We start from the raw sequence: 15409 nt of genomic DNA, 5'->3' as shown, positions 1-15409 counted from the left end.
GAATTGTTTCGTCCCTTACATTTCACAAAATAAAATTTTTCATCCCTCACATTTCACAAAATGAATTTTTTTATCTCTCATTGACCACGTGTACGAATAGTTTTTTTTTTAATTCATGTATATATCTATTTGATTTCATATAAACAATACAAATAATATGTAATATATCTCTATTTGATTTCACCTAAATATATCGATATATACATGGGTTTAAATTTAATAATTTTGTTTTAAACATATATATATATTTGTGATTTCACCATGTGAATCTATTTAATATTTGTAACCTTTTCTATTTTAGTAATAATTCATTTATTGAGTTGTTTAATAAGAGTATCTAATTAATAGGTGTTAATTCGAATTCTATAGTCATGTTAACAAATTGCAGTTTAAATCTGAAGTTTTATTCGCTACTTTTAAGACCAATAGTTGAATTTCTTGTCTTATAATTATTTTAAAATTTGAAAGTGTCAATTACTTACTTCTTTTTGTCATATTTTTCCTTTGTTTATTTTTTTTGTCTAAATTTAATTCTATATAAACACTTAATAATGTTTAGAATTAAATGTCTTCTTTGTTTTCAATTTTCAAGTAAAAAGAATGAACATGAGTGAAAAACTAACAATTTTTTTTAAACTCCTGTATATATCTATTTTAATTTCACATGAACAGTATGTTCAGGAGAAATCAAATAGAGATATATTACATGCTATTCGTATTGTTCAGGTGAGATCAAATAGATATATACATTAGTTTAAAAAAAAAGTTATTCGTACACAAGAATAATGAGGGATGAAAAACTTTATTTTGTGAAATGTGAGGGATGAAACAATTCATTTTGTGAAATGTGAGGGATAAAAAAATTCATTTTGTGAAATATGAGAGACTATGGATTGGATGATGTTAATTTTGATGTGACAATTTTGCCTTTCAAAAATGATCACGTGCAAGGCACGTAGTGGATTCCGACAAAAAATTAGTCGGAAACCTAAATAAGGACCAAATTTGATCAATGTAAATTTGTAAGGGACATAAAAATACATTTTTAAAAGTGAGGACGAAAAAAGTCATTTTGCAAAATGTGATGGACATTTTGAACGATTTTCCCTTTTATGTCTGTCCAAACGGGATGAAAGACCGAGACTGGGGCATATGTCCCACAAATTTTAACATTTTAAATATATAAAAAAAAAGAAAATATACAACAATACTACAAAATAATAATATTCATACATATATATGTATGTCTATATTACTAATACATATAAAAATTTGATAAAATTTAAAAATTACAAAAATATTATTGTTTTTTAACAAATAAAATCACAACATAACTCTAACCCATACATTAGCCATCTAGAAGCATGTTAATAAAAATAGTTATATTTTGAGATCAAAGAAAAGGAAAAAATATATAGGAAACAAAGTCATGTATGCTTTTATTTTATATTTTTCCAAACTATTTTCAAAGAGAAAATAAATGGAATCATTCTTCAAATTTATTAAACAATAATAAAGATAGAAAACAAAGATAAGATAAGATAAAATAGTAAAATCAAAGCTCAAAAGTAAAAAAAAAAATCAAAAATGCCTCGAACATCCCAAATACCTGACGTACACCCTGTGGTATGGGGCGAATGCACAGCAACACTTATGCCCCATTCAAACGCTTTGAGACGTTCGGTGCTGTTATACTCTTGCTCCTATTTTCCCCTCATCTATAAAGACAAAGAATAAAAGGGAAACAGTATAACGTCCAGTCTCAGTTGCTCAATAAATTGTATGGTCTTTGTCTTTAGCCATGGATTCAATTCTTTTTAGTTTTTTCTATCACCCAAGAAAAAAAAAAGAAAAGAGGATGATGGATATGGTTGTTGCTCGAGACACTTTTTGTGGAGGTTAAACTCTCTGTTTCCGTCAGTAAAACCACATCCAGTGGAAATTTTACACAGAACTTTACCAGTTAAAGTCAAGCATTTAGATTCCTAAAAGATGACCAATTCCTTTTCTATGGAAAAGTTTCAGGTGGCGTTTGGTTCGCATATTGGAATCGGAATCAGATTTGAAATAATTCATTTTAGATTTAGAATGTGATAGGGTGTTAATTGTTAGCAATTTTATTGTTAATTTCCCCTGTTATCCTTGCCAAATATTGTTTTAATTATTAATATTTACTTATATTTGGTATTGGACCCAATTTCAGGGATTGAAGCAGAAAATTATCAAAAAGGAAGGACTTTATGGAAAATAGGGAGACTTCTAAGGGCTTCAATTCTTGGGCCCTTGAATTGGTGGGGGACCACAAGCTAGTGGAAAGCATCTAGTCATTTGGGCTCTTAAAAGAAAGCTACGGGAAAGAGACTTGGAACAAGAAGTACTTGGAGGGCTTTGTCCGCATGTGTGGGGACCACCTAGATAGCCTTTAGTCATCTTCCTCTTGTTGCTTAAATAGGGATAACGTAGAGTAGCAGGGACATCTCTAGTTTTAGTTTAGTTTTAGTTTCTTTTCTTTCTTTCCTTAGACTGGCCTCTGACACACGCCAGGTGTTCGACAATATTCCCCAACGGGGAGATTTTCTCATGAGGCGTGGTTAAGCTTTTCTAGTCAAGGGGACAACTGACGATTTGGTTCGACAATTACTGTGAGATCGAATCTGTTTTAATTATTTTCTTCATTTATTGGTATTTATATGTTCCTTGATTTTAATTGCTATGGCCTTGTGTATGATTGATTAGTGCGCAATAATTTAATTATTCATATAGGCTATTTTTGCTAAATAGGGGTAATTGAATCCGTAATTGTTCGTTATCTCTACCTCAGTAGCAACTGGCGTAATTGGGTTTATGTCAGGGGAGCATATGATCTAATTTAAACAAACCCTCGTAGCGTGTTTGTTGGTTAGGATTGGGCCTTTCTAATTATTAATGCAATCTAGAAATTAAATCCTACGGTCGTACCTAGGGTTATTTTTGGATTAGAGAAATAGCTAACGGTCGTACCTTAGCTATCGAGAAATTAAGGAAGGGTTGGTTGTTTATCGCGTGCATGACAACTATAACTAATCTATTGCTAAATGTTGGAATTATTTCTGCATCAATGATCAGTGCATGAACCATTTCTGATGTGTACCCTTGGCTAGAGTTTCCCCAATCATTTCTTTTAATTAATTATTTTCTGCAGTTAATTTATTTAGTTAGCATTTAATCCAAAACCCCCCATACTTTGGACTCTAGAAGAAACGAATTATCCCCAGTCCCTGTGGATTCGACCCTACTCACCGCTATATACAAAATCTGTATTTTTCTCGAGTAGGTATTTATTATTGTACAGGTTCGGCACCTGTCAATTTTTGATCTGTCAAATGTTGGAGTTCGCGTCAAAAGGTTCTAAGGGCTATAGACTAAGTCTTTTGTTATTCAAAAAAAAAAAAAAAAGAGAAAAGGAAAAGAAACAAAAACAAAACAAAAAGAAAAAAATAAAATAAAGATTGTGTTAGTATGTGTATAAGTCAGCTTGCCTATTTGTAATCTTAATGTCGAGATTTTGGTTAATAGATGAACCATTTACTGATAAATATGAGCAACCATTCCTTTTTCTTAGATTAGTTTGCTTTAAAATTGGAGGAGTTGGTAGTTTAGATGCTAACCGGGGTGATTTTTCTTGGATCTTGACCTGTGTCGCTTGATATATGATTTTCTTGGTGTCTTGACAATACGGTAGTTGGAGTAACCGCCATGGTCAAATTTGGGTGTTCAATTGTTTTTCCCATGCTTGAGGGCAAGCATGATTTAGGTGTGGGGGGAATTGATAGGGTATAATTTGTTAGTAATTTTATTATTAATTTCCCCTTCTATCCCGGACAAATATTGTGTTAATTGCTGATATTTACTCATATTTGATATCTGGACCCAATTCCAGGAGTGGAGCAGATAACTACAAAAAGAGGGACTTTTGGATGCAAATTTGGGAGACTCCAGCAGAAAGCCTCAATTGGCTGGGACCACAAGAGCGACAAGAGCTAGTAAAGGCGACGTACAAAGCCTTAGGAACAAGAAGTAATTCGGCAGCTTGTGGCCAATTGGTGGGGACCGCGCAGAGGCTCAAAACAAGGAGATGAATTCGGCAGCTTGTGTCCAATTGGTGGGGACCACTGGATATCTTTCCTTTGGCTTTAAATAGGGAGCTAACGTACAGAGGCGAGGGACCGCTTTTAGTTTAGCTTTTTAGCCTAGTCTTTAGTTTAGTTTTTTTCTTTTCCTTGGACTGGCCTCTGACACACGCCAGGTGTTTGACAATATTCCCCAACGGGGAAAACCTCCTTCATTCCTTATTTCTTAGTACAAAACGATGCCTTCGCAATTTATTAACTCGTGTGGTGATTTAATTATGCGGCGTGGCTAAGTCTTTCATCTAGTCAAGGGTCAACTCGACGGCGCAGTCCCGAAAATCTGTGAGATCTAATTAGTTTTCACGTGTTCCTTTATCTATTAATATTTGCATGTTGTCTGATTTAATTTTCATGGGATTATTTTATTAATTGGATGTCAAGGGCCCGATGTTCAACTTGATTTATTAATCTCGTGCCAATTTAGTCAATTAAATCCGTAATTGTTTGATTGATTAATATTAGTGGCAACTGGTGTGTTTACACATTAGAGGAATGTGCAATCTAATTTAAATAACCCTCGTAGCGTGTTATTGATTAGGGCTAGGTTTTTCTGGTTATTAATGCAATTAGAAAATTAATTCCTACGGTCGTACCTAGGAGTACTTTTCTGGTTAGGGGTGATTAATGGTCGTACCTTGGTCACCTATAACTTAAGGAAAAATTGGTTGTCAGACTATAACTAGCCTATTAATACATTAAGTGAACCTCTCCTGCATCAATGATCGGATAAATGGACTGTGCCTGAGTAGTTGTATCCTTGACTAGAATTTATTTATTCCTGATTAAATTCCTGCTATATTTGCGCTAGTTATTTATTCATTTTTAGTTAAATTGTTTAATTGTTTTTAGTTGCATTCCGGTGAAATCCCCCTTTATCAATTGGACTTTGAAAGAGACAGATATCTCCAGTCCCTGAGGAGACGACCCTACTTGCCACTGTCTACTATTTAGTAATTTTTGTCAATTAATGAATTCTGGTATATCGGGTTAAGCAAACTCTTCGGGAATAGGGTGAATCAAGTAAAAATTGACAGGTGCCGAACCTGTACAATAATAAATACCTACTCGAGAAAAATACAGATTTTGTATATAGCGGTGAGTAGGGTCGAATCCACAGGGACTGGGGATAATTCGTTTCTTCTAGAGTCCAAAGTATGGGGGGTTTTGGATTAAATGCTAACTAAATAAATTAACTGCAGAAAATAATTAATTAAAAGAAATGATTGGGGAAACTCTAGCCAAGGGTACACATCAGAAATGGTTCATGCACTGATCATTGATGCAGAAATAATTCCAACATTTAGCAATAGATTAGTTATAGTTGTCATGCACGCGATAAACAACCAACCCTTCCTTAATTTCTCGATAGCTAAGGTACGACCGTTAGCTATTTCTCTAATCCAAAAATAACCCTAGGTACGACCGTAGGATTTAATTTCTAGATTGCATTAATAATTAGAAAGGCCCAATCCTAACCAACAAACACGCTACGAGGGTTTGTTTAAATTAGATCATATGCTCCCCTGACATAAACCCAATTACGCCAGTTGCTACTGAGGTAGAGATAACGAACAATTACGGATTCAATTACCCCTATTTAGCAAAAATAGCCTATATGAATAATTAAATTATTGCGCACTAATCAATCATACACAAGGCCATAGCAATTAAAATCAAGGAACATATAAATACCAATAAATGAAGAAAATAATTAAAACAGATTCGATCTCACAGTAATTGTCGAACCAAATCGTCAGTTGTCCCCTTGACTAGAAAAGCTTAACCACGCCTCATGAGAAAATCTCCCCGTTGGGGAATATTGTCGAACACCTGGCGTGTGTCAGAGGCCAGTCTAAGGAAAGAAAGAAAAGAAACTAAAACTAAACTAAAACTAGAGATGTCCCTGCTACTCTACGTTATCCCTATTTAAGCAACAAGAGGAAGATGACTAAAGGCTATCTAGGTGGTCCCCACACATGCGGACAAAGCCCTCCAAGTACTTCTTGTTCCAAGTCTCTTTCCCGTAGCTTTCTTTTAAGAGCCCAAATGACTAGATGCTTTCCACTAGCTTGTGGTCCCCCACCAATTCAAGGGCCCAAGAATTGAAGCCCTTAGAAGTCTCCCTATTTTCCATAAAGTCCTTCCTTTTTGATAATTTTCTGCTTCAATCCCTGAAATTGGGTCCAATACCAAATATAAGTAAATATTAATAATTAAAACAATATTTGGCAAGGATAACAGGGGAAATTAACAATAAAATTGCTAACAATTAACACCCTATCAATTCCCCCCACACCTAAATCATGCTTGCCCTCAAGCATGGGAACAACAATTGAACACCCAAATTTGACCATGGCGGTTACTCCAACTACCGTATTGTCAAGACACCAAGAAAATCATATATCAAGCGACACAGGTCAAGATCCAAGAAAAATCACCCCGGTTAGCATCTAAACTACCAACTCCTCCAATTTTAAAGCAAACTAATCTAAGAAAAAGGAATGGTTGCTCATATTTATCAGTAAATGGTTCATCTATTAACCAAAATCTCGACATTAAGATTACAAATAGGCAAGCTGACTTATACACATACTAACACAATCTTTATTTTATTTTTTTCTTTTTGTTTTGTTTTTGTTTCTTTTTCCTTTTTTTTTTTTTTTTTGAATAACAAAAGACTTAGTCTATAGCCCTTAGAACCTTTTGACGCGAACTCCAACATTTGACAGATGGAGGAGCCCGGTTACTCAGCTCCAATCGCTACGGGACCACGCACTCATAGTAACTACTACCTTTTGACGCGAGAATCGACACTTAAGGTGAAGATCCCCGGTTACTCAGTAGTAACTACTAGTGGAGTACAGTCAATTCTTATTTACATCATATAACACGATATCTAAAAGCAACACAAGAATAACAGCAGCCAGCCTCAAATTTCCAGACATGGAGAACTAAAATTAATAACTGGACCAATTCACATGAAAAATGCCAACAATCATTCCCTATGCCTAGAAAAATTAACCAAAAATTGGAAAAGTTAAGCAATTATTGATATTCACCAAAGAGATGTTCCTGAATTCAACCACATCAACTTGATACCTTTTTATTAATAAACTTGGCAATAACAGAATTAGAGACAACAATCCAGCATCAAACTTGGTATTCATATGAAGACTGACCACTAGAAAGAAAAAAGAAAAGAAAATAAACGAAAAAGGAGATAAATATCAAACTAAAACAAAGGAAAAGCCTTTAGAAACTAAAACAAAGGAAAAGCCTTTAGAAACTAAAAACAAAAATACTAGCACCCCAACTGATCTCCCCCCCACACCTAAATGACACATTGCCCTCAATGTGATAATGTAAAAGCAGAAGGAATGAGAGGGGCAACGGTACTTCCCTGAAGTCATCAAAATAGGGGCGGTTCAGGTGGAAGTTGTGGGCCAACTCACATCTGGAGCTGGTGCCATTCGTGGCTTCACCATGGACTCTCGACATCATTCTGGAACCAGGGAGGTTGGGTTGGACGAGAGGCGGAGCTGCGGGATGGACGGCGCGCGTCACTGTGGGCTGCAGGTGGCGGCGGCGTCTGGTGGAGGGACAGAGACGCGGCTCGCGGGCTTGGAGGAGGAGCTAGCGACGGCGGCGGACGAATGAAGGACAGGAAGGAAAAGGGAAAAACAGGGGAACGGCAGAGAAGAAGAAGAAAAGGAAAGAAAAGAAAGAAAAGAAAGGAAGAAAGAAAAAGAAGAAAGAAAGAAAGAAAAAGAAAAAAAAATAGTTTTTTTTTTGTTTTTGTTTTTGTTTTTGTTTTTGTTTTTTTTTGGCAAAAATGTTTCTTTTCTTTTCTTCCAATTATGAGGCTCTTTGAGCCACGGAAATATTTCCCCTTTTTTTTTCGAAAAATTGATTTCGACTTTTTTAAATAAAAATTTTTCTTCTTTTTTTTTTCTCTTTTTTTTTTGAATCCTTACCTTTCCCGCGAACGTGACGCGGGCACGTCAAGAGAGCAAGAGAGCTCCCAGAAGTTTCTGATCGTGAGCTCTCTGCACGTCACCACGTGGGCACGTCATGAGGGCGAGAGAGCTCCCAGAAGTTCAGGTCGTGAGCTTCCTGCATATCACCACGCGGGCACGTCATGAGGGCGAGAGAGCTCCCAGAAGTTCAGGTCGTGAGCTTCCTGCATATCACCACGCGGGCACGTCATGAGGGCAAGAGAGCTCCCAGAAGTTTGAAGTTTCTGATCGTTAGCTTCCTGCTCGTCACCACGCGGGCACGTCATGACTGAATGGCACCTATAAAGCAGCAAAAACGAAAATTAACACCCAAAATCAGTCAAATTCAAGGAAGACAGATTTAAACTAACAAATAAAATCAAACAAACAACTAAAAAAATTGGGTTGCCTCCCAATGAGCGCCTTTCTTTAATGTCTTTGGCTAGACATTATCACGTTTTGCTCATGGCGGATAAAATCTTGTAGCTCGTCTTAATGCTTCATCCTCTATATAGTCCTGATAACCCTCATAGATGGAGTAATCTTTGAGCACACGAGCTACGGTCTTCCATGAACTAGTTGATGGCGCCAAGTAATCAAGCATTGATCGCAATTCTTCATCCACTCCTCCATCAAGAGCCTTCGACGGTTCAAGATATTTGACCATAGCTACTCTTAACTCATTCCTGCCATGAGACTCAAGAACTTCCGGTATAACAAAATCAATCTCATTAACAGAAATCACGGAGTAAGAGTTAAGAAAATGCGGGTTAGGGAATGGAGGTGGTGTCACCACATTTGATGATTCTTCACTGGATTCTTTCACTTGAATGGGTTGCGGTTGGGGTTTCATTTTTTCATTTTCAGCTTCTTTTTCAACTGCATCTGTACATCTCTCTTCTTGAAAATCTTGCAGCTCGTCATCCTTGTCCATAGGGATCACAGGCTCAGGCCCTTGAATTTCTTTCCCACTCCTTAGGATCATTGCGCTCACGTTCTTCGGATTCAACTCCGGTTGAGATGGCAGCTTCCCTTGGTTCTGGGACTCCAAACGGTTCATTCTGGTGGCCAATTGACCTATCTGATTCCTTATGTCCTGCATTTCGGAGTCCGTCTTTTGCTGATTTTGCATAATAACTGCCTCCGTCCTTTTCTGATTTTGCGCCATGATTGTCATCATTTGTTTCAGCAACTCCTCCGTAGATGAACCAGATTGAGGGGGCGGAGGTGGTCGGGGTTGGTATTGCTGCTGATACCCTGACAGGGACGATGGTTGTTGAGACTCTTGCTGTTGAAAATCCATTGGCCCGGTTGCATAATCAAAACTGGAATTATCCCACCATCCTTGATCATACCCGTTTGAATAAGGGTCATACTGCATTTGATATTGGGGTGGAAAATCTCCGAAAGTATCAATTGGAGCACTTAGATTGTCTTGAAATGCGGGGCATGTGTCAGTTGAATAACCTGAGTCAAAATAAGTTCCACAATTTGCAACAGCCCATTGATCATTAGGAAAAACATGAGTCTCATAACCCCATTCAGGAACAAAGTCCGGTCTATCATCAAAATATGGAATGCTAGCAGCCATAAACTATAAAAAAAAAATGAAAACAAGATGAACTTAAAAAGAAACAAATAACTAGCGCCAGTCCCCGGCAACGGCGCCAAAAATTGACAGGCGTCAAACCTGTGCAATAATAAATACCTGCTTAAATAACATACAAATTCTGTATATAGCGTTAAGCAGGGTCGAATCCACAGGGATTGGGGATAATTTAATTTCTTCTCAAGTTCCAGATATGGGGGGTTTGAAAATGATAGTAACTAAATTACTTGGAATAAATTAATTAAAATAAAATAACTACAACTCAAATAACTAATTATCACAATAAAAATAATAATGGACGAACTCTAGCCAAGAGACAACTTCGGAGATGGTTCACTTAATTCGATCACAGATGCAAGGATTATTCCAGTTACTATCTGATAAATTAGTTATAGTTGTCATACACGCGACAAACAACCAACTCTTCCTCAATTTGTCGATAGCCAAGGTACGACCGTTGACTATTTCTCTAATCAGGAAATAACCCTAGGTACGACCATAGAAGTTCAATTCCCTAATTGCATGAATAATTAGAAGAGCCTAATTCTAACCAATCAACACGCTACGAGGGTCTCTTTAAGTTAGCCTGTCTATCTCCCTGACACAAATCCAATCATGCCAGTTGCCACCAGTTTAGAATAATTAAACAATTACGGATTTAACTACCCTAATTGGCTTCAGGTTATTGAATTAATCTAGAATCCGGGCCCTGGATAATCGAATAATAAAACAACCATATGAACATAAAGCAGAAGATAGACAAATACCAGTGAATAATGGAAATAAATAAAAACTAATTCGACCTCACAAATTTAGTAGAACCAAATCCTTCGTTGTTCTTGACTAGACAAATTTAGCCACGCCTCATGAGAAAATCTTCAAGTAATTCCACTGAGGTCCAGGCCATCAAAAGAGCCAAGAAAGAATAAAAACTAAACTATGCTAAAAACTAAGCTAAAACTATTGATTGATAAGAGTTCTCTGTATGTTTGTCTCCTCCCTAAAGCCAACAATGACTAAAACTTCTTATCCCTGTGGTCCCCTGCTGAAATTGAGAATCAATCCAAAAGTGAGACTCTATCGAATTCCTTGCTTTTAGTTTCCTATTGCCCGTAGGACTCCAATCTCCTAATCAGCAAAGGAAATGCAATCTCTTTGTAGTACCATGTGGGCCCGATTGTTTGAAATCCTAATTATCTCCAAAAAGTCTCCCATTTTTGTAGTTTTCTGTTTCACTTCCTGAAATTGAGTCAAATACCAAATATAAGTAAATATTAATAATTAAAACAATATTTGGCAAGGATAAAGGGGAAAATTAACAATAAAATAACCAACAATTAACACCCTATCAATGGAGTCAATCATTTCAATACATCTGTTTGGTTCAGTACTAGAAGTATATATCATTCTTATAGTTGATGTTTGGTGTGTTGACTTTTTGTAAATAGGATATAAGAAATTTTTACTAATTAAATATATTATTATAAATGTATTAGTAAATTTAGTATAACTAATTAATAATTTTTATTAGTAAACATGTATAATTATTAGTATAATTGATAATATCAATTATATTACATAGATTAATATACATTATATAATACATATAACTAATACTATCATTATTATAAGTTTGTAACTAATTAAATTAAATATTATATATAAATAAATATAATTATACAAATTTTATAATATAAATATATAATTATAATTACATAATACATATAAATATTAATTATACTAATATTTTGTATAATTATAATGTATATTATATATTAAATATAATTATTATTAAATATTATGATATTTTTAATAATAATATAAATATAATAATCTAATTTATTAATATTATATATACGTATATATTATAATTATATGCACATATAATATACATTTATAAATATACATATATAATATAAATAAATTTATAATATATATAATATAAATATAATTATATTTAATTAAATAATTATTATATATATTTATATAATATATAATATATATGTATATAATAATTATAGTAATATTATAATAAAATATATAATTATAATAAAATATTATAATTATAATATATATTATATACATAATTATATATATGTATATAATTATATATTATTTTTTTAATTGGTGACTGGATAGGCCCCATTTCTAAATAGGAATCAGACTTGAGTTTTGTCCAAAATCCTCCAAGTTACTAGGGAATTGAGGAATTCTAAATTTTTAGATATGATTCCAAAATCCCGATTCCGATAGTAATAATCCAAATAACAATTATAGAGTTTATTTCAATTCTCCATTCCGAAACCCTTTTACCAAACGCCACCTCAATAAACGAAAATGACAATTTCTATGAAAAGAAATGTGTAAATCTTCTACATAAATCTTTTTAGAAATTAGGTTTTGCCCCTCCAAAATTTTAAAAGTCCTTTTCATATTCTTGTAAATATTATTCTCCGTCCTCCAAATTTTTACAAAAACATAAAAATTCCCCTCAAGCATACATCTTCATAAATCTTGCCCTGTAAATCCCAAGCTCTGGTTCCGCTAGTGCTTCTGTGCACATAAAAGTATCATCATAATTCCTGCATGAAGCCATTTAAGTTTGACCGCTCTCTTTCTTGTGCTAAATTTTCACCGCTGTCTTCTGTGATATTTGAACCATGTCCTCCTGAAGCTGAAAGTTCTTTTGCTTTTGATGTGAACAACAAAGGTGTCTGCTTTCCCCCTACGCTTTAAGATGAATTGTAACAGGGCAGTGACGGAGCTAGGGGGCTGATGAGGCCATGGCCCCCCTAAATTTTAAAAATTTTAATTTATAATGTGTAAATATATGTGTAAAATAAAGTTGATCTCCCCTAATTTTTTATAATTTTAGTTTTTATTATGAAAGTTTATATATATATATATATACTTATTTATAATTAAAGTTAATATTTGATTTTTTTTAGATGTCATATATTTAAAAGGATAGAAATTATTTTGAACATAGCATATTAAGAAAATTTTTACCCCCTAGAAAAAAATCTTGGCTCTGTCACTGGTAATAGCTAAGGGACAACTTTACACATCTGATTTACTTATGCAATCCTCTATTTACCCAAAAAAAAAAGTAGGAATATTCGGTATAATAATAATAATAATATATGTATAAATGTACATTTAATGTTATAACAAATTCATCAACTGGATGAAACTGGACAAAACCCAATGGCTCTGAGTCCATGACTTGTATACAACAACCTATTTGCGAACTTCATAAATTTTAAAAATTTTCAAGTTGACTGGGCACATTCTAATCAAGACTTTCGAAGACCAAAAGACCTCAAACTTCCAAGGAAAACAAGAAGACTTAGAAAAAGAATGCAAGATTTATCCTAAAGAATACCTTAGCTTTAGGATGAGTAAAGTTTGTACACACTGATTGTCAGTGTATATTAGATTAATCTATAAATAAAATTTATATTTTTTTTGTTGTGATTTTTTTACAATTTTATCCTTTACTTCTTTGCACGATTACAAGCCAAGAATCGATCCATCTTTTCAGTTTTCAGCGAAGCGTAGTTTTGTCACGAAAATTTAATATAAGGATGATTTGGATTGTATGTGAAGACACAAGGAGAGTGCACGCATAAGTTATCTCCTGTCATTTGGTCATCGAAAATCTAATTGAATCTGCTTTTAGAACTATATTATGTTTATCAGTGTTTTACAAAAGGAAAGAAAGGTAGGAAATCATAGAATATCTGAAAGAAAAGCAAGTGGGTGAAGAAAGAGGAATATCGCCATGCATGGTAATTAAAATTTTTGGCAAGCGATAGAGAAAGTACTACTATTAGCTGCTAATTAAAGCAAAATTTTGATTGATGGACAAATTTAGTCAATGGCATTAATTCAAGGTGGAAACTTTCCACTTAAACTTTCTTCCCAATAAACACGAATCTGTCTCTTTCTTCCTCTTCTCACAAATAGTATTCCAAATTCAATTCTACCCACGCGAGAATTCAAAGACATACCTACCTGCTACTAAATTCAATTCTAAACACTTTTTTTTTTTGGAGGTTAAAAACTCCTGTTTCCATCAGTAAAACCCACATCCAGTGGAAATTTTACACAGAACTTTACCCGAACGTCCCAAATGGCTGACGTTCAACAGGCAAACGCCCAACAACACTTTTGCTCCGTTCAAATGCTTCGAGACGAGACATTTGGTGCTCGCCGGGCTCCGGAGCTCATCCCAAAAATACCTTTCAAAACTAAATGATACTACGTAAACGCCTTCCTGCTATATTCCTGCTCTTATTTTCCAGTCATCTATAAAGACAAAGAATAAATGGGAAATAGATACAGACTCTATGTTTGGATAGCAAATTTTTCCAAAAATTGTGTGGTCTTTGTCTTTTGCCGTGGCTATAACGTCCAGTCCCACTTTCTCAATAAATGGTGTGGTCTTTGTCTTTAGCCATGGATTCAATTCTTTTTTCTATCACCCAAGAAAAAGAGAGGAAGATGGATACATTTTTGTTGAGGTGTTTCCATCGGTAAAACCACATCCAGTGGAAATTTTACACAGAACTTTACCCGTCAAAGTCAAGCATTTTGGATTCCCAAAAGATGATCAATTCTTTTCTATGGAAAAAGTTTCACTAAACGAAGATGACAATTTCTTTGACTCCGTAAAGGTTTGGCAAATGCTTATTGACAGGCTTTATGATGCAGAAAATGTTCTTCATGCGTCTCAATTTTTATCGTATATATGCAAAAGTCATTCATTCCTCAATCAACGGTGGAAAACACAAAAACTCATTTAGCTTCATAAATTCTTGTCTTGCATAAATCAATTTGCTTTTCTTCCTATACCATTTAGCTACTACCCACGCACCTCCAAATTGTTTTTGTGATGTAAATGAATTTTGTTCTCATGAGTTGTACATAACTGAAAGGCACTGAGTGTGTTTAGATTGAAATGATTTGAAAAAAAAAAATTTGCTTCACAAATCTCAATTATCTTTTTATCTTTTCAATCATCTTTTTATCTCACATATATCACATCACAAAAAGTGCTACAATAATTATCTCAAATAAATCATCCAAATAAACTCCTATCCAAACAAATTCAGTCTATTTCATTCGTCTCATGATATTTTTGTCACATTTGGAAATCCGTGCTTTTTATGTATAATAATAATAATATATAGTAGCAAAAAGTTGAGCCCATTTGTTGCTTCTTTCCCATTTTACCCCTTACTTGAACCCATTCGATGAAATCATGAAATAAGAGTAGAAGAATTTGTTGAGAAGTGAGTAATTATGAGTTTTGTGGATTCATGAATAGTCTTGTCATTATTCTTTTTTTTTTTTAAAATTAGGGTTGCAAGAGAAAAGGGTTGTAAATATTTAACCAGATCAACGTTACCAACGATCACCATCACCTGAATCTATTGAAATAAATAGATGAATCTGATGAGACGGAAGAGGGAAGTGGAGGAGATAGGGAGTGGTACCATGACGGAGGAAGCGAAAGGCTTGGGAGAGAAGTGAGAAAATATGGGATAAATGAGAGATAGCATCAAGTTAAGGGGGGGAAAATCACAAAAAAAAAATCCATTTTGAATATTCAAATCCTATTAATATTGATA

This window comes from Coffea eugenioides, chromosome 6, assembly GCF_003713205.1.
Source record: "Coffea eugenioides isolate CCC68of chromosome 6, Ceug_1.0, whole genome shotgun sequence".
Classification (NCBI taxonomy): Eukaryota; Viridiplantae; Streptophyta; class Magnoliopsida; order Gentianales; family Rubiaceae; genus Coffea; species Coffea eugenioides.
Note: the sequence above shows the minus strand (reverse complement) of the source record.